Source organism: Callorhinus ursinus, unplaced genomic scaffold (genome assembly GCF_003265705.2).
Source record: "Callorhinus ursinus isolate GAN/ISIS: 27379988/994484 unplaced genomic scaffold, GSC_fseal_2.0 scaffold1, whole genome shotgun sequence".
NCBI classification, from domain to species: domain Eukaryota; kingdom Metazoa; phylum Chordata; class Mammalia; order Carnivora; family Otariidae; genus Callorhinus; species Callorhinus ursinus.
Genome location: NW_027397063.1, coordinates 4,503,311 through 4,522,749, shown reverse-complemented (window position 1 = coordinate 4,522,749; position 19,439 = coordinate 4,503,311). Strand labels below are relative to the sequence as shown.

The 19,439-nt window shown below is 41.7% G+C and overlaps 1 long non-coding RNA gene across 1 annotated transcript in view; it reads left to right on the top strand.

Moving 5' to 3' along the window:
• Positions 1 to 9,227: 9,227 nt before the first annotated feature.
• Positions 9,228 to 19,439, top strand: part of LOC141372459 (uncharacterized) — a 32,614-nt gene continuing 22,402 nt past the window's right edge. Inside the window, exon 1 of the long non-coding RNA XR_012377718.1 lies at positions 9,228 to 9,516. This is a non-coding gene — a long non-coding RNA (uncharacterized lncRNA). The remainder of the gene's footprint in view (positions 9,517 to 19,439) is intronic.

The window sequence follows — 19,439 nt, the reverse complement described above, 5'->3', positions numbered from 1 at the left end:
CCCTCTGCTCCTCCCCCTGCTTGGGTGCACTCTCTCTCTAAAATCAATCGAACAGTCAACCAATCAATCTTTAAAATGAAAATTTGCTGTGCAGGTGAGGCCTTGGGCAAGACGCTGCATCCATAGATAGCTTGTTACGGTAAATACCGGTTCAACTCTTTTGAAAATCAGGTAGCAATTCGGAGCTGAGCTCTCACATCACAAAAATGTTCATAATGTTTGAATCAGTCATCAGGCTTCTTGGACTCTCTCCTAGGCAAAGAGTTGAAAAGAAGTCTCACGCTCTGTGTTTGAAAATGTTCACCGTGAACTTTCCTGTTACTGCGGAACATTTAGAAATCGCCAGCAGTAACCACCACTCGTGCGGGCTCTGCACTTCAAAACAGCTCTCACGCTCATCATCTCTCTGATTTTACGGTGGGCCTGGGAGGTAGGCGCTGTTGTCACCCTCACTTCGTCGATGAAGAGACTCCCGTTCAGAGTGGCTAAGGTACCCAGATCACACCTGGGAAAAAGGCAGGGACCAGGGCTGAGGCCTCCTTGCCTGTGGTATGATGTCCCTTCATGTATTTTGTCCAGCAGGAGGGTAAAGGTGAACTTCATGAACTTGATGAAATACACATCTAGCCATTAAAATCATCATTATGGAAGCAACATGGCAATATTAAAGAAATGCTTGGCTAAAAACCCCACAAAGAACAAAAATCACAAAAAATCAACAAAAATCGCTGCGATTATTATCTAGAATTAGATAGACACGGTAGTTAAGGGACTGGAAGGGAAGGGAAGAGATTTATATCATTGAAAGATTTCCTTGGATTTTAGTACCATCGCGTTTATAATTTCATAACGCTATGAGCCAGCTGGCTCTCTTTAGGTCCTTAGTGGAATCAGAATTTTCGGGGAAAAGAATATATAGAGAAAATGGTCCCACCGGGCTGCCCTCCACACGAGAACTGCTTAATATTAAAGTGCCTGGAAATTAAATCACAGCTTTCGTGGAATGATGGATCCATAGAGTAGCCAAGGCTGTGAAGGTTGGGCCAGCGCTGGTCGCAGAGGCTGGGCCCAGCAGTCCCCAAGCCCCACGTACTGGCTGTTTCATCTCGATGACACTTGTGAGGCAAATCTTGTGTGGAGCACGGGGAGGTAGGGCCTCCTTGTGAGGCTGACAAAGGAGGGCTGGGCTTGCCAAATAGAATCAGGCTCTGGGAGGCTGGAGGGGCCTTCATTGTCCTCAGCTCCAGTGATTAAATGCCGGATTAAAGAGGAAACATTCCTTCCCCCTCCCTACCCCCCCAGCCTCAGCTCATCAGGCCCATTCACAAGGCTCCTTCCAAAAAATATGGACAGGAGTGCCTTCTATTCATCACCCTCACAGCTGACACTGCCACCCAGACAAAGGGGCATCAGGAGATTAATTAAGACCAGGTAATAGAAGGAATCGAACCCCAACACTTCAAAAATGCCACGGGGGCTCTGAGGCAGGGGAAAGACCTGTGGTATGAGGGCCACCTCCCGGACACTGCCCCGCTCACGCTCTGCCTCGGGCTGGCACTTGGCGATTTTCTCACCAGACGGGAAGAACCCCTCTCTCCCCGTGTTTTACTTGTCTCCTGATCAAGCAGCTGTGTCTTGTTGCACATCTCAGGCTAGCTAGTTCTAGCTCCTCCAGACAAGACGGCCTCTCCTTCAAACTGATGTGGATATTTCGTTCTCCTTCATTTCTGAGGGCTTGCTTTCCGGGGACCCCCCACACGGGATCTGCCAGGATGCCATCAGACTAAGCTAGTCTCTTGGGCTAAACTTAATATTCCCTCAGTCTGACACACAGGGTCAGGGAGGACAGAAGTGTTGAAAGGCTGGGGAGAAATTTTTTGGAAATGCTGCCTGGATGACAGGGATATAAACATTAGACCCATTGTTTAGACCTAACTATCCGTCACAATATTCGCTTGCTTCTTTAAAGGCAAATGTATTGTGTAGTGCCTTTGAGAGAGGCTCACTTGGTAAATACACATTGCAGGTTGAATAAATGAGTGACTTGGGGAAGTCAAAGCATACTCGCTCATGCCAAATTGCCTGGACTTTGTCACTTACTACCTGGGTGACCTTGAATCAGTTACTCAAGCTCTGTTTCCTCACACCAAAAGCAGAGATGGTGACTGTAACAGTGAGGACAATGGTGCTTTCCTCACAGGGCTGCTCTGTGGATGGAAAACATTAAGATACGCACTACTGTTCGACGAGCATCTGTCACAGAACGCATGCTATCTAAGTGAGAGCTACAATTATTATTACCATTACTTGCTTTCAGCAAATAAATTCTAAATTCTAAAGGTATTACCAGCATCCCCCCTTAGTACAGGGCCAAAGAGAATAGAAAACATCAGTGTAGAGGGGGATAATACTATTTCTTTATATTGCATATCCTTAGGTACAATTCTGAAGGAAAATATTAGCATATGGAATTCAGGAGTTTATTAAAGTGCAAAAAATCACAGGAATGCAAGGATAGTTTGATATTAGGAAATCTGACATCCAAACTCACTATATTCATAAGTTATAGGACAAACAATCCCATGATTATATTCTTGGTGGCCAAAAGGGCTTTTTATCAAAATTTAACAGCCATTTTTTATTTAAAAAGTTTTAATTAAGAATAGATCTTGAACACAATAAATTCACATGTAAACACACACACATATTAATTGAAAAACTGTCACCATGCTTCATGGTAAAGTGTTAAAAGCACTTTCCTATCATCAAAGATAAGAGAATATTAATCACGATGGAAACTATTATTTGATATTCTGGAAGTACTAGCCAATGCCACTTGATAAGAGAAACAAGCAGAAAAAACTCTGTAAATATGGGGAAGGAATTGTTTGCCTATGATATTATTATAAATATTTCTAAAATTCATGACCATCCATTAAAAAACTGTTAGAAACAACAAGATAACTAAGTAAGGTGCCTGGTCACAAAGTTAGTTATCCACAAATTTAGTAGGTGTTCTATGAGTAAATATGGTGGGATGAAATTGATTACTTTCAAAAAGGTTTGCTGATAGGCAAGACTGATTTCTTTGTCTCTGCAAACTGGGCTTCCTTCTGCCTCTGGGCAGTGGGCTGTGACAGGGTGGATTTCTGTGGGAGAAACTGAAGCCCAAACTGCTTGGACAACAAGGCAACTTCACGAAGACACACCTTTTTGTTGCTTCTGATTACCTGCTGGCGGGAACGAAGTTTGTCTGTTATATGGGGGCCATGTGTGTCAAATCAGAGTCTTTGAAGTTGTTCAAATAAAGGGGATTAGTCATAGTTCTAGGGAGACATAAAGACTAAGCCAAAAGAAGCAGAGTTCATATGGTTTCATGCATCCGTTAACCTGGCTTAGATATATTTCCTTGTTGTAGTATGGGTATTTTATGCACTGTTTGCCTTGAAAAAGTCACAGATTTAATCAATTCTTCATGGTACTAGACCTCTCGCGTCCACAAAGAAGATGTTCCATCATTATCTTAATAGCACGTCCCACACAGAGTGGCAATCCAATCCAATCCAAAAGTTGTTTCTCAGACCATTACATTTATACGTAAACTCCAAACACCATATATTACTTTTAAGCCTACTTTCTGATCTCCTGCCATCAAACCTGACATGTTGCTTTATCATGATGAACTCTCTATAATAGTTTACTTTTTTTTTTATATCTAAAATATGTTTTAAGGGCTGAGGCAATTTTCACATTTTTGAAGCAATGTGATTTATTCTTATTTATCCTCCATTATTCAAAGATGTGTTGCCATATTCAAGTGCTCAGAGTTGGGGAACATAGAATTTGGTAAGTCGTAGAAAGCTTTACTCATAAAGCCCAGACCCCTAATGCTGCGTACCCGCTTCATCTACAGATTCAGAGGAATCCTGAATAGAATACGTGTGCCAAGAAACCAGAGATGTTTGCATATATTTATAGAAATATTTAATTAAAATAATGTTAATCATTTAGAAGAGACCTACCGATTTATTTTAAAAATCATCTTGGAAAATGCTGCTTACTTAACCTTATTTTTACCACAGATACTTGATAAATATGTAGGAGGCAAAAATAATTTAAAAATAAAACACCATTCAGTTTTGTGCTCCTTACACGTATGTGTGTCACCACGCAAACCAAGGGAAGTGAAACTGAACTTAACCAGAAAAGAATCCTTCACTGGAAGCAAATCCAAAATAAACCCTGAAGTTTTTTAGAAAATTAATTTACGGTCATTATCCCCTTTCTGAAAAGATTCTTTGTTTCATTACAGGAGACACACACACACACACACACACACACACACACACACACACAGTGCTTCCTTTAAATAGCAAGCTCCTTTTAGTATAACTAAAAGTATTTAATTTACAAAAATTAAAGACACATACATCTATTTAATATCCCATTCAATAATTTTTTTGGTTAAAACTTTTCTGGCAGATACATCTTTACAGCCCCAATTTCAACCTCCTCCCTATTAGGTGTGTGATCAACTTTGAAGTACATTATAAAATAAAAATGTAAAATAAAATGACTTAACATTCTTATGTTGCCTTTTAAATTTTATTCATTCATTCATTCATTCATTCTTTCATTCAACAGTTATGTACTGAAACCCTATGTGCCGGGCATGTTTGCCCTGGGGTTATAGCAGTGAACAAAATTCCTGTCCTCATGAAGTTAAGATTCTGATTCTGATGGAGATAAAGAAACTGGTGGCTTTAACATTTTAAAAAGTCTATCAGATGCTAAGTTTGTCACAAAGAAAAAAAGGGAAAGAAAATTCAGGTCAATACATGTACGCTGCTAATCTAAATCCTTCCTGGGAAGTAGGCAGTACTTAGTATATAATCATCTGGGCACCTCTCTAACTGCATTGCACAAATAGAAAATAATCCTTTGCCCACTGCCACTCCTGTTTGGTGAATCATTCGGTGGGAGCTACTGGCTATTGGAAGTTGCCCACAGTTACAGACCAGTGTGCCATTCTGGGAAGAATGTCTGCCTCGATGTCAGAGGAACTTGCCTTCAGATCTCACCTTTTACTGGGACATGAGGTGAGTTACTTGATTTCCCTGAACCATGTCTCACCTGTTAAACAGGCATATTAATCTTCCCTCAAAGTATTATCATTCAGGTAAATGGACTAGTCAGTGGAAAGTGGTTAGCAGGTGGGAATTACCTTATCTGAGGTTCCTATTTAGTGGCAGAGCCAAGATTAGAACCCCTGTCACTTCACTCGTGACCAGTCCTTTGTCTTGTATCATGTTTGCACTTAGTGATCTTTGTTGATTTTACTCATCCGACAAGACAGTAGATATATTCAACATTTATCAAGAAGAACCGAGCCCTATGCTGTGCTGCCTCATGGACCCCTCTGGGCCTCAGTTTCCTCTTATGTAAGATGAGGAGTTGGAGGAGATGGTCTTTAGAGTCTCTCTCAACTCTTGCACAGCTGTGACTTCACGTAGAGTGACCAACCATCCTGGTCTGCCGGGGACTGAAGGGTTTCCCTGGACATCAGACTTCTAGTGCCAAAACCATCAGAATTCACACAAACTGGGAGAGTCCACCCTCAACAACTCCGGGCTTCCTCTCTGCTTGGTTTCCACCATCACCTTCCCTGATATACCACTCAACGCCTAAAATGGAACACAATCCCGCAGCAGAATTTTAAGCATAAAATTAGCAAACAAAATGGCAGCCATGTGGCTGCCTCTTCAAACTTTCTTTTCTCTCAGCCGTTTCCTATCTGAAAGCTGTTTTGCAAACCTGTTTTTAAACAGCCCCTGTTGTGGTTTTAGCTTTGGAAACAAGCTACAAAAGCAGCTGACCAGCCGCCTCAGCAGACTAAGGAACAGTCACAGACTTTCTTGACATCTCTGTTCACCCCAGTGGGGAGAACCCAGGATTTCCAGAGTCACACCACTCAGCCTTGCCCGAAACAGTCCCTAGTGAGCGTCAGTGCAAGTTTCTGCTCCTGATCCTCCTTCTCCTTTTATTTTTATTCTCCTTCTCATTATTACTTTCATTCCTACCAAAAAAGCAGTCACCTCTATGGGAACAACAACAAAAACAGAGCTCTCGGAGCGTGATGTTTTGACTCTGAATGGAGACCGCACACCTTTCGGCTGTTCCCTGGTGGGGACACTGGCTCTGCCAGCCCCAGCTGAGATATCACTTAACAGCATGGGGCCTTCAGGGGCAGGACCAGTCCAACATGTTTACAAGATGTGTAGCCATTAGCAACATCTTACGGCTCACGCTAATTAATGGGGAGAATGGCTGATGGAGGCCAGCTCGAAAGAGGGCCAAATTGCATCAGTGTTTGGGCTTTAAACTGATACCAAAAAAAAAAAAAACAAAACTCGTCACAGGGCTGTTTTGAGTAATACCTTCCCCCAGCAGGTTGGTTGTTTGCTACGCTTCAGCTGCAGTAGATCCCAAAGTGGCCAAAACACCAAAACACCAGGGTTCCGAGTTTATTAAGGTCACTTAAATTGGTTAAGCATATCCATGATTATAGCCGAGTGACAAAGGCTGTACACAGGCACCAGGTCCCGTGAATCCTACACCAGGAGCGGCGTGGTCATGAAGTCCTGCCCCTGCCATCGTTGGGGGACATAGATTTGTGTTGTGTCCTAAACCTGGGGACAGAGGGTGCACTCTCCACTCTAAGATGCACGTGCCCCCTGTTATCCCAGCAGAAATGCGACGTTTCCCTCTTGTTTATAATAAAATCTCTCCACAGTGAATTATTTTAATCAGATCAGTAGATGAGGTCTTTTTTTTTTAATAAAAGAATTCTTTTACTTTATCAATAGCTTCTTGGGCAGATAACAACCTTACCTCTTGTTTTTCAACTTCGGCTTATTTGAAGTTTTAAAGGTTCCAAATGGAAAGGAAAATAACTTAGAATTTTGAGGTCATAGAAATTGCCACTCTCCTGGATCTTATTGTCCTGGATACCTAGCTATTTCATGCTTTTTTTTTTTTTTTTTGCCCCCTGGTAGAAAGGTGGTGAGTTTTATCATGTCCATTTTATGATGGATAAAAAAGCATCGTTATGATACTGTATAATCTTCACAGGGTTAAACATAAGTAAATTAATAAATCAGGACAAAACCCAAACCTCTGAATTCCCAAGGTCAAAGGCTAGGTTATGTGTGAGATATTCCCGCCAGGGTGAAGTTATGGGGGTATTCTTGTTCATTCTCAGCATCATAGAGGAGATTCTAGTATCTACTGGGACATTGGTTAGCACCATCCAAGACCCCTTTCAGAATACGTGACACACCAGTAACAGCGGTTGCCCTTGGACAGAGGGAGAAAGACAGTCAGTGGATAAGACTTTCACTTTTCATTTTCTCCTCTTCGGTATATTTTGAAAATTTTATTTATTTTTAAAGATTTATTTTGAGAGAGAGAGAGAGCATGTGAGCAGAGGGAGAGGCAGAGGGAGGGAGAATCTCAAGCAGATTCCCCACTGAGCATGGAGCCCAGTGCGGGGCTTGATCCCACAACCCTGAGATCATGACCTAAGCCGAAACCAAGAGTCGGCCGCTTAACCTACTGAGCCACCCAGATGCCCCTATTTTGAAAAATTTAAAAAACAACTGCGTCTTGTTTTTCAATAATCCAAAAAAAATTGTTTTTTCAGGCTGTGATTCAAAGATGCCTTCGGTGCTTGATTGTGTTTCCCTCTGAGCAGACACAGAAGCGCTATGGGTTCAGCTGCGTGGTGAGACACCACCAAGGGCTACCAACAAACCAGGAGGTAGGAGATGCCTCATGATCATCTTTTATTTTCCCTGGTTTTGCTGGGCTATAACTGACATACAGCTCTGTGAAGTTTAAGGTATATGGCGGAATGGCTTGACATACCCTATGGCAATCTTGATGGAACCCCTGCGCCCAGGTTGGCCCAGCCCTCTTACTTTGGGGGTACTTTGAGGGGAGGGTGGCAGAAAGAGTTGCAGTGGGGAGTGCTTTTGACACCATCCCACGCTGAGCTGCAGGGGTGCTGTGAGGATTGTTGTTCTCTAATTATGAGAGCTCCTTGGAGAAAAAGCCGGCTGCATAAATGCAAAATAACAACCAAACATTGCTGCTAATATTGCCTAATGACTTTTCTCTTGAAATTCAGTCCTGGGCTGGTCTCACCTTTCAGTGGCATATAAACTACCTCCCACGAACCACAAGGGGTTCTGCCCAAGCTGCCCTCAGGCTGGTCCTTTCCTCCACACAACGCAATCCTCTGTGTCTCCCGACCCTTAGAGGAAAACCTTCTCCCTTTCAGCCAGTCTTTTAACTACATGTGGTTATTTCTGTCTTGACTCTAAAACGAATCCCCAGTCTGCTTTGTGCAATAGATTTTGTGGAGCTTGGTACCCATCTGAGTTGCAGAAGTGAGAAAAGGTATCTGCCCACCTTTTCTCCCAGAACAAGGACAGTTGATCTCCCCCTCCTAACCTGATTCTGCTACTCCTTTACGTCTCACGCATCTTGGCCGTGCTTCCGACAACAGCAAGCCTGCAATTAAAAGTGACCACTTTTATGAGACACTGTTTTGCCAGAGCAAATGCCCTCAATATGTTGATGGAGGAGGTTTCGGGGGGTGGGGGCAGGATGAGGCTGCTTGTGCAATGCCAGACTAACTACTTTTGAAAGAGGACCATATGTTGCCTTTACAACATCCCTTTGGTGTTTAATTTGATGAAACAATGTGCCATAATCAGCCGTGAGGACAGCGGTCGTGATTGATGGAGAGGGACTCACGTGGTACAACTCTGATTTCAAGATCACCACGCTAATCCCATTATTCGCTTGAGTTGGCTTGTTTTGGGCTACCTTCAAAAAAGTTATTTCTTTAATGGTCAAATTGCCGTGAGGTCTAGAAGATTTAATGTATCATAAAACTCATTAAATAACCAGCCTGGTGACCCCCACTGCTGGGTAGTGTTCTGGCAAATGGGGGGATTGTAGCCAAAGACTCTACCATTCATTCCTACGCCAACCCCCACCCCTCAAACCTCAAGGGGTGAGTTTAGAGTGTAGAAAGAAGTGTGCACTCAGTAGTTGGCATTCCTCAAAATTTAGTGTATGAGTTTTTACTGAAATTGATTCTGATTCGGCAGGTCTGGGGTGGGGCTTGGGATTCCGAATTGCTGGCAGGGTGATGTCGATACTGTTGGTCCATGGATTGCGCTTTGAAGAGCGAGACGCTGGAGGATCTTGAGAATATGCAATAATAGCAGTTAACATTTATTTATTTTTTTAAGTTTTTTTTATTTAGTCATTTTGAGAGAGAGAGAGCACAGAGGGAGAGGCAGACTCCCCACTGAACAGAGAGCCCTGATGCAGGACTCGATCCCAGGACCCTGAGATCATGACCTGAGCTGAAGGCAGACGCTTAACCAACTGAGCCACCCAGGCACCCCGCAGTTAACATTTATCAACCATAGTGTCTGTCTTGTAAGTACCTTATTTGTATGTTATGTATGTTCCTTTGATCCTTACTTTCAGCATCCTGGTGGATATTATCAGCCCTACCCGATCCATGAAGAAACCAAGGCACAAGCTAGCCAAATAACTTAACCTAGTGAAATCACTCAGCTTCTGTGTAGCTGCACTAAAATTCAAAGCCGTGTCCTCGGCACTGGCTATTTGATTTTTGTTTTTGTTTTCCTTTTCAACCCCTACATTATATTCCTTTTGACTTAGGATTTAATTCCCTGGCCCCATCATCAGTGAGAGTGGTGTCTGTGACATAGATCTTGCAGGGGCTGGTTACGAGGTCCTTTATGAAATTTGTCTTGGAGGCTTTAGCTTTCTCTTTCTGTATACCTTTCCCTAAAAGATAATCTCTGCCAATGTGCGATGCTTGTCATACTTGCATTTTAGAAGAAATCTGTCGAATCAAGGCAAATGTAGCCCAGGCAAGGAGCTCCCGGCGTCCTAACCTGAGCCCTGCTGAGCAGTAGCTGTTTTAGCCTCTGTGCCTTCACGTTGAATTGGTGCTTGCAGGGAAGCTGGTCTGGAAGCCTTCCCAGAAGGGGAATGCCAAAGAAGAAAACAAAATCCTTTATAGGTTTCTGGGGGGACTTAGGATCTTGGGAAACCTGTGTAAGGGAAAGCAAGTACATTTCTCAGACAACCTGTTTTAATTGGCATTTTTGTTCACCATTCATTCTACCCTGGGGCCATGATTAGGGACAGTTCTCTCAAGTCAATACATTCTGCGTGTGTGAGAAATGTATTTTTGATGTTACATTTTCAAAAGATTTTAAATGGCAAATAGATTTGTCTTATTTACGTGGCTTCCCAAGTAACAAAACAATAACCATCACCTCGGCACTTAAGTGGGGGGAAAAGAGAGACACTGTAATTAATTTCTTAAAAAAGCTGTTACAGATCCATAAACGCACCTAAAAGGCAAAAAGAAGCCAAACAACATCACTTCAGAAAACTCACGGAACTCACCCAAATGTCCCATTTTATACAAACGAAGTAAGAATCATGCATCAGAAAGATGAATCAGGTTATAGCATTTATAGCATCCTTTTATTTATTTATTTATTTATTTATTTATTTTTAAAGATTTTTATTTATTTATTAGAGAGAGAGACGGCGAGCACAAGTAGGCAGAGCGGCAGACAGAGGGAGAGGGAGAAGCAGGCTCTCCCCTGAGCAGGGAGCCCGGGATCAAGACCTGAGCCGAAGGCAGATGCTTAACCGACTGAGCCACCCGGGCGCCCCTATAGCATTTCCTTTTAAATGAATGTGCATGAAGAACATTATTAGATTGGGGTCAGGAGGCCTGCCTGACTTTTGTGAATTTCCTCATCTGTGAAATGAAGGAGGTAGACGTCCAGAAGTGACATTTGGTGACGTAAGTGTCCCCTGGTGAGGCAGCAGGGGAGTGAGATTTACCAATCAGGTTAGCTTATGAAGCTACAGCCATGGCTCTCTGCTTTCCATTGGGTCTTTTGGGTGCCTCGTAAGACACTAGTACTTCTCTGCTTCAGCCAAATGAGATTTCTCAGAAACCTCAACAAGTATATATAGATAGGTAATATATATTTTATTTATATTGTTTGATTGCTGGACCAGGTGACCAAGACTGCGCCACAAATAAATTATGCAACTCGACAACAGCATGAGATGGTATTCTTCCCATTTTACAACGGGGCAGGGAAGCTCTTGGAACAGTCACTTTACTACCACAGAAGCCTGTATGTATAGGTCAACGGCATTTCCTTCAGCAGAGGCCCACGCCCGACATCCATCCCTCCTGGCTAACTACGCAGCTTTCTGCTGTTAGCATTGGGTTTCCTTTTTAGAGAAGGAAGGCTTTGTGTTTTAGTCTGTCATTAGCTATTTAAAAATATTTCTGCTAGCAGCTTTTGTTTCTAAGACCATGAGCAGCCCTAAGTACTTATTCCTTTTTCTTCAATCCTTGCATGGAATTGGGTCAACTTTGGTCTCACTTATCCGTGGGTTCTTTTCAATCTTAGTGTAAGGAGAAGCCTGCCCCAGGCAGGTGATTGATGACAGAAACTCCTGCATTTGCTTTCCATTGTAAGGTAGTTGCTGCATTACAAAATTCACAGGGAAATGCCCTGTCTCTCCAAAAATATTTCATTTAACACATGCATTCCTTAGCCCAAAGTTCTTCATGTGTCATAGCCTCTGTCTTTGAAATGTCTTAAAATGTCATGACGAAGTAGGAAAAGAAAAATCTTAGGTTTGATGGAAAAGGGATGGATGTTACTGGAAAATGTTCGCAAAGCTCTGGGAGTGGTAGGGAGAGTTGGAAACTGGGAAGAGGTCTGTTCTGTGTGCAGCCATGGGGTAGAGTTTGTGGTCGCTGAGCTGTTTGTAACTTTCTCTGCCACTCGTGTCCCCAGATTTAAATGACCAGTTTTGGCTTACGGGCTCACATGTGCAGGATAATCTGCTGGCTTGGATGAATTCATTCAAAAGGACCGCACCATGTCTAGGATGGAGGCTGACCCACTGTTCTCTCTAATGCTTTTGCTTTATTCAGGTTCCCAATAGCCAACTGTCACTGATTTTGCACATTTATGAGGTATGATTATATTTGGAAACTCTTAGTGCTTCAAAATATCAGTACAAGATTTAGGACCGATAAGGGAAAAGGTTTAAAGGAATGTTTGAATTAACTCACAACCGCTGCTTGCAAAGTTGCCAAAAAGTCTGATTTTTAAAAATGGCTCTTACAGTACATGGAAACATGTGATAATGAACTTACTGAAATATGAAAGAACCCAATTAGTGTTGCAAGGTTGGCCATCCTGGGGCTGTATCTGATCAAGGGGAGAGTTTTCAATTCAAAGACGTTAGATTAAGCTTAAATCTGAAAAAATTCTTAGTCCGTTACCTTTCTTTGTTCGTTTCTCCTATAAAGAGATGGAAATGTATATTACTCTCATCTACTATTCTGCTATAGTTATAATGAACCAACGAGTTTTTCTAACACAATCCAGACTGAAAATGATCACCTAACTGATGATAAATCACGAGATAGAAATATTCACCTGACTTCCCATACAGCGTTGTTGCTCAAAGATTTTGCAGGAATTTAACTTACTCATCGAACAATTCCAACTGCCATAGAAAAATAAAATGGGCTTTAGCTAATTTACACATAATTGCCCATGAAAAGATTCAGAAGTCTAAATGACCCATTTTGAAAGATCAATGCTGTTAGAAGGAGGAGAGGTATTATAACCAGTTTTAAACAACAGGTACTAAAATGAATAGAGGCGAAAGTTTTTGATCTCCTCTTCCACTCTCTCTGCTGTATCTTTTAAAATCACACGTCTTAAATTAATTCCATTAGATTTTCAGCTGCTTTCCGAGAAGCAGGGTGCCCGAGCAGAACAAAATGTTTCCTGCCAAACAATGGTCCTGCTTAATTTGGTGCCTTAAGCAAAAACCCAACGATATTCCATGAGACCACTACACCCTATTTTATCCTTTCCTTTTCTTTTTTAATGTTTCACTTGCAGGAGCAGGGAGGGGAGGGGAAAAGGCTAAAACAAACTAATTTTTGGTCATTTTATTCCTTTCGCAAACAGTTTGAAGACTAACCAATTTGTACTTACAAATCTGGGGCATTAGCAGGCGGGGACCCTAAATCCACATGCACACAAGCAGTAACTGTTTGTATGCCAAGCTGTTTGTAAGCCTGATTTGACAGGAGAGAGCTATTCATTCTTTTGTCAACTGTCAGTCTAAAAACCTTAACCTGCCCGGGTCCCGGGGTATGGGAGCGCTAAATCTTCCGTCCTACAACTGTATAATGAACAGACTGTTTCATTAGTGGGACAATTCACTCGACAAATCCAGCCCAAACAACTTATTTCACAATTTGTGAGCAGAATTAAATTTAGGGGGAGCCGCAGGAGGAGGGTGGGAGGGGGAGGCGGGGGAGTAGGTGAGCCGCACACAATATACTGAGGGATCAATGTGTTGGGACAAGTGTTCCAGGCAATTTTGCTGGCAGTTGCGGGCTGAGGCTCGCGAGGCCACGGCATGCAGATCAGCGGATTAGGGGGGGCGGCAGCATTAGGTCAAGTGTCTCGAGGGGGGCTGATAAACACCCCAAACCTGACAACAGATTTTCCTTTCTTCCTGCACCACTTGTGAAGTGTCAGAGCAAATCTTTTGAATGGCAGGCGAGTTTACTTAGAGACCCTTTCTTCAAGAAGACACTCTATCCATTTTCTGAAGCCCATTCCAGGCTGCCTGGGGAATAAATTTGCCCCGCATCTCGCACACAAAAAAACGTCTTTTTCCTCCACATCTTGACTATGAGCCTTTGTCTCAAGGTGTGTGAACCAGAACAAAAATCCACATCGAGAGCCCCTAAGGTTTCAGAGCCTCTGGATTTAGCTTTAATACAAATTAAACACTTTGAAGATTACACAAATACTTTTTTTTGGGGGGGGTCACAAAAAACCCTCTCATTTTTAACATTAGCAACGTATAGATTCTGCTGAATGAGAAAATTTCAAGCAGCAAATGGTCATAGAATAACTTGATCTTAATAATATCCCATATGGACGTCGCTATTAATTCAAGCCAAGTAAATAGCCCGCATGCTACATTTCTTATGTTCTAAGAATCCCAAATGGGAGAAGTCATGCTTATTGTATTAAGTTGTATCTCTGTGTTAACGCAAAGTGCATGATAGAAAATCTGTGTTGTAACATCAAACATTTTCTAGCTAGGTTTGAGCAGAGATGCTTGTTTTTGACTTCGAGATGTTCTAAAATGTTTAAATGGGATCAATGTTTGAGGATCCTTTGTTGCAGCTTGGCTTTGCTTTATGGTTTTACTTCTTATTTCTTTTGGCAGTTAAATTTTTAAAGGATCAAATAGGAGAGCCCTCTGGAAATTAGGATGTCGCTTCCATAGACATTTAAATTGGAACTCTTTGAGGGTAATAATTTTGTGAATATTTTCCTTTTAATACATATTTTGGTTATATTTTTAGAATACTGTTTTTTTTTAACTTAGCTAGCGGAAAACTGTGTTATTGAAGTATTGCAAATTCTTTAAAAAGGGAATGTTTTTTATTTATTCACTAGCTCCAGCTAATCTGTAAAGAACATTCATTCAATCAGGCACATTAGTAATTAGTCCCCCAGAAGTTTCTCCCCACTCGGAAAATTTTATACTATTAAGCTAACCTACTTTCTAACAGATAACTACTCACATCTTTGGTTGATGGGGACTTCAAAGCTGAGTGTAAAAGTTAGAGGGATATTCAACCTCTTTTTTAGGAAAGAAAAACTTACTGTATCTCATAGTGCTGAACACACCGCATCCAAGATAGTTTTCAGCCTACGGTGGACCTTGATGAGTTAGTATGTTGCGTGGACCAATTTCTGTCCCACCTCCAAAGACGGTGGTGTTTCTTGAGAGAGTTAGCTTTGGTATTTCCTTTCCCTGCACAGGCCCCAAGCTAGCTGAAAAAAATCCCAGTTAGCCCGGCTGTTCCAATGGCACACTGAGTTCTATGATGGCAGGAATTCTATGAATAATAATGGGACATGCCATCCCGTGCAGCCTCCAAGAGAATTCAGTCTAATCACCCGGAAATTCTGCTTGGTCACAGTTCTTTCTCTTTCCATAAACTGGTTTGGCTCCCTCTTTGCTTCCACATCATTGGAGCCTTTCTGCCACCCTCAAATCCATCCATGGGGCCTCCCCTGATCCTCATTCTCAGGTTTCCCAGAACTTCCCAGCAGCTCTGGCCCAGAGGCCTCCTTCCAGGACCACACCTACTCTTCCAGAATGTTCAGGCTACACGGGGCAGAATGAGGAACAGAGTAGATATTTTCCTAAATTCTCCACTTAGAGACATCCTCCTCCATCAGCCTGGAGACCATTCTTCCAGAAGTCTCCCTAGCATTTTTTAAAATTACGTTTTATTACATGACAATGATGCCATACCACACACGCCATTTTATAAACTGTGGTTTGCGCAACAATATATTATGGAGATTTTTTTTCCATATCCGTGACTCTAGGTCTGCACATTCCTTTTTAAAGAGAGCATCAGAGTCCATCATCCAGGTACTCCTTATTTATCCAGCTAAGCTCTTTTTTGTGGGCCAGTTAGGCTGTGTCCATTTTGTTCATATTATAAAGAACACTGAAACGAGCATCTTCGTGCAAACATTTTTGTGTACTTCTCTGGGTAAAGAGGAATGATTGGGTCAAAGGATCTATACAGGTTTTTACACATGTAGTCAAGCTGTCCTCTGGGAATTGATTACCTAACGCAAATCCTGCCAGCTCACTTTTTGTGGGCAGGATGCACAGTGGCTGGGAGGCTATAACAACCTGTATTAATTCAGCCTCTTGCAACCTGCAGCTTGTACGCCTTTGGACTGTGGTTGTCTTGTGTTCTCCCTAGGTTCTCCTAACAATTTACAAAATAACTCTGCTGCCTCCTCCCTCTTTCTTTTTCTTACCTAAACAGCATACGACATTTTGGGGACCGACTTTCTCATGCTTACAAAAGTCTCTTGAATTATTTGAATACCTTGGATACTTAAGACAGAAACTTGAATCCTTATAATTTCGTACGTCCTATGATTTACCTGGCCCACGGATAACCTCTCCACTGCTTTCTCCAGCTTTGTCATCTTCCTTTGTCATTTTATGTGAAAGGGTGTACCTTGGCACATGCTACACACTCTAGCTGAGGTAGAGATTCACTCTATTTTATTTTTAGTAAACATTTATTGAAATTATAAAACCAACATTGTCCAATTCCAGAAGGATAGAAGAATAGAAAAAAAAAACCCACCCTTTCTCCAAGTTGTGACCTAATCTTCATTGATCTATATGTCTATAGTTTTGTTCCAGTACCATACTGCTTCGAGTGACATAATCTTCAAACTGTCCTCCAGAAGGTTGCACAAATGTTTGCCCCCTTCGTGAAGCCTCTGCTCTCTTGTGGCTGGAATGTGCTATTTCATCTTAAACCAAAGAGCTAGAGTTACAGGGATTTATGAACTTTCAGAACATTGGCTTCTCAAAATAAGCAATGTTTTCTCTTTATAAAATAAGGTTAATTTGAGGGTTAAAAAAATAACCATCTCTACTGGTGCCGTAAGTATGAGATTCGGTTAAAAAAGAGGGTACCGGGGTGGCTCAATTGGTTGAGTATTTAACTCTTGATTTCTGCTTGGGTCATGATCTCAGGGTTGTGAGAACCAGCCCTGCATGGGGCTCCACACTGGGCATGGAGCCTGCTTAAGATCCTCTCTCTCCCTCTGCCCCTCCCCACCTCTCTCAAAAGAAAGAAAGAAAGAAAAGAAGGAAGGAAGGAAGGAAAGAAAGGAAAGGGAAGGGAAGGGAAGGGAAGGAGGAAAGCGACCCGGCCTGAGTTTTCATGATTTCATCAGGGAGTAAATGACACACTTTTTTCAGAATGAAGTAACAGCAACAGGCCTTGGGTCCTAGTAAATGAATTTCCGAACGCCTGGGACAACTTTCCATGGTGGTGCAGGAGGGTTGAACACAGCTGAAGTTGTAGATGTGATCTCAAGATTGGTCCGTCTTCTGTGCTGTCTGGCACCTCCCCTTCCTGCCTCTCCTCTGGTGTGCCGGCAATCATCCACTTCGACGCTGGGTGTCCCCCGGAGCTTTGCTTCTTTGATGTGTGTGCATGGATTCTTGCTTTTGGCTATTTTGACATTCTTCATTTCCAACAGCTGTGGGCTAAACACTTGCAGGCAGTGCATGGTTCCATTCTGCTAGCTGCCAGGATGCTTGCCAAAAGTTTAATGTCCTCTTCTCTTGGATGTAAAGCCTTTAAAAATGCTTAGTTTTCTCTTCTTTCCAACAGTCTTGCCCTGTGTTTTAGATGTGGCTGCTGAATCTGGATGTCATGTTGGAGGACTCTGTTTTCATGAGGTTTAATTATTTCTCTCTAAGAAATTTGTATGTCCTCGGCTTCCTCTATGTAACCAAGAGTTAACTCATATTTGTGATTCCTACACTCAACAAGTTGTGTCAATAGAGAAATTTGTGCAGCATCTTTGATTCTGATTAGGTGGTTCCTGAAAATTGTTAAAATAGCAAACTCTGAATGGAAAATAGAATCAAGACTTTAAGTCATATTGAATCCCTGGAACGTGAACTCCATGAGCGTGTGGAGTGCTTTGTCTGTTTGTTCACTGCAATATCCCCGGCAGTGCTCAGAACATCCAGGGCACGTGGTAAATATTTATGGTATGAATGAAGGAGAAAATCCAATGAAAAAGAATGATATATTTTGAATAATTCAGTGTAGCAATGGTTCAAATCCCCTTTCTCACCCACTCATCGATTTTTAAGTAAATAAAATCTCTGTGACCTTGTCAAGTGTCTTGAACTCTCTGACTCCTAGTTTCCTCGTCTATAAGATAAACACTTGATAACTTCCAAAGTCCCTTCCAGGCTTAAACCTTTATCATGATGTGTGAGACACATGCATCAGTGATGGTCTAGCCTGTGCACCTGCTGCCAGGCAGGCCTGCTACAGAAAAAAAAGTCCCAAATAGGAATTTCCTCCAAATATTTGGGAATGGAGGTACTGAAGAATGAATATGTAATCTCAGGGTAATACAGTTGAAGGATAATATCAATTTGGATGTACAGGTTCCCTTCCTTCCCTCCCTTCTTCTTTCTCCCTACCTGTCTTCGGTCTCATTGCCACCCCAGGTGATTGGTTGGTGAATCACCACTCTAAATAAAATGAATTTAAAAATGACTCAAACAAACAAACAAAAAGAAATATGGCATTTTCCAGTTTTTCCATACTTAAAGTACAATACTTTGTACTTTCAAACCTGGGGAAACAATATAGGGCTTAAGTGACATAGCTAGAATTTTCTTGGTCAATACCATCTTAGTTATAACAATGCATATTCTGAAAAATAAATTTTGAAACAACATATTAAGTATAATCATATTTCAGAGGTAGCTGGATTTGTTCTGGAATGAATCTATTTTGTCTATTTTAAAATGCATTAAAGTGCTAAAAATTCTACTGCTGTTCACAGATTATTCCATGTTTTAGTGGCTCTTGTCTTTAAATGTTTTCATGTCATTATATTTTTTCTCACTAGTTATTTCTTAATTCATTAAAGGAAAATGTCTAAGCAGTATAATTTGATATAAACTTATAATTTTATAGCCATTTAATCCCATAAGTAAAAAATCCATCCGTTTGTCCAGTTGCTTTTCTTAACGTTATATGCCTAGTTCCAATATATTAGTTTGGTCGTATTATTGCCCTGAAATACAGAGGAGATTGTAAAGATTCATCCACTTAATATAACTTGATACATCTTTGAGAAAGAGAATGAAAGAAGGAAAAGCCCCACGACTCTCTGTAAAACAATGGTAAAAATATCCTGTGGACCAAGCACAGAGGCTTCACTTTAAAATTCAATGATGATTCCATTTTAAATGCTGGTCACTTACTTTTGTTTTGGGGAGATTTTTTAAACAGGGAAAGAGGGGACGCCTGTGTGGCTCAGTTGGTTAAGTGGCCGGCTCTTGATTTAGGCTCAGGTCATGATCTCAGGGTCCTGGGATCGAGTCCCACATCGGGCTCCCTGCTCCTTGGGAGCCTGCTTCTCCCTCTGCCTCTCTCTCTCTCACTCTGTCTCTCATAAATAAATAAAATCTTAAATAAAAAAATAAAAAAATAAAAAATAGAATAAAAAGGGAAAACAGGTATAAAAAGAGAAAGGAAGGAAGGGAGGAAGGGTGGAAGAGAGGGAGGGAGGGAGGAAAGAAGGAAAGAAGAAAGAAAGAAGAAAGAAAGAAAGAAAGAAAGAAAGAAAGAAAGAAAGGGAAAGAAA